This window comes from Schistocerca cancellata, chromosome 8 (genome assembly GCF_023864275.1).
Source record: "Schistocerca cancellata isolate TAMUIC-IGC-003103 chromosome 8, iqSchCanc2.1, whole genome shotgun sequence".
Lineage (NCBI taxonomy): Eukaryota > Metazoa > Arthropoda > Insecta > Orthoptera > Acrididae > Schistocerca > Schistocerca cancellata.
In genome coordinates this window covers 259,635,236-259,636,608 of record NC_064633.1, presented here as the reverse complement: position 1 = coordinate 259,636,608, position 1,373 = coordinate 259,635,236, and the positions used below count along the sequence as shown (strand labels likewise).

General features: G+C 47.8%; 1 non-coding gene across 1 annotated transcript; it reads right to left on the bottom strand.

Moving 5' to 3' along the window:
• Positions 1–480: 480 nt before the first annotated feature.
• Positions 481–555, bottom strand: Trnat-ugu (transfer RNA threonine (anticodon UGU)). The gene has a single exon. It is a non-coding gene; the product is annotated as a tRNA-Thr (tRNA).
• Between the last annotated feature and the right edge of the window lie 818 nt (positions 556–1,373).

The window sequence follows — 1,373 nt, the reverse complement described above, 5'->3', positions numbered from 1 at the left end:
TAGGTTACAGTACGCTTGTTCGCCCACTGCTTGAATACTGCTCAGCAGTGTGGGATCCGTACCAGATAGGGTTGATAGAAGAGATAGAGAAGATCCAACGGAGAGCAGCGCGCTTCGTTACAGGATCATTTAGTAATCGCGAAAGCGTTACGGAGATGATAGATAAACTCCAGTGGAAGACTCTGCAGGAGAGACGCTCAGTATCTCGGTACGGGCTTTTATTGAAGTTTCGAGAACATACCTTCACCGAAGAGTCAAGCAGTATATTGCTCCCTCCTACGTATATCTCGCGAAGAGACCATGAGAATAAAATCAGAGAGATTAGAGCCCACACAGAGGCATACCGACAATCCTTCTTTCCACGAACAATACGAGACTGGAATAGAAGGGAGAACCGATAGAGGTACTGAAGGTACCCTCCGCCACACACCGTCAGGTGGCTTGCGGAGTATGGATGTAGATGTAGATGTAGAAAGTGTGTGCCCCGACCGGGACTCGAACCCGGGATCTCCTGCTTACATGGCAGACGCTCTATCCATCTGAGCCACCGCGGGCGCAGAGGGTAGTTCGTCTGCAGGGACTTATCCCTTGGTGTGGACATGTTGGGAATGTGGATCTCGCGTTCAAGGGATAAGTCCCTGCAGACGCACTACCTTCTATGCCTGCGGTGGCTCAGATGGATAGAGCGTCTGCCATGTAAGCAGGAGATCCCGTGTTCGAGTCCCGGTCGGGGCACACATTTTCAACATGTCCCCAGTGAAGTATATCAACGCCTGCTTGCAGCTAGGGGGTCCATTTAATTATCATTTCATTTTTCATCATTATAACGGTGAAATCAAACTTTTTTTCTGCATGTTGCTAATAACCTGACTACAGCCGATAATCAGCTAGCACGTTAACACAGATCCCTCCTCACACTTCATTACATGTAAGCCTTCCAAAACCAAAGAAACACATGTGCCAAAGACAGGCTTATGTTGATATTATACCGGACGACATAAAACTCGTCGGCACAGTGGTTGGTTGTTAGCTTTACTTCTGGAGCGCCGTGATGATACTACAACATATAAAACATCAGGTCACTTTTTTACTACTGTGGCAAGATGAAATACTTGACTTTGTTACAACCCATGTCCACAGGAGTTTCGTGAGTATTTATTACGGTTACCGAACTTTAATGCATGATATGATACACGACAGGATACTAGCCTCTTCTGACAGAATTCATCTGATTACATATTTTTGCGAATAGTTCTGTCGCATAAGACTGTCGCACTGCTGGCTCGCTAGAGAGACGACGCTGCCGTCGTCGGCCCCTGGGCTGAGCGGCACTGCGCTGCGACGTAAATGAGAGAGCTGATGCCGTGACGTCT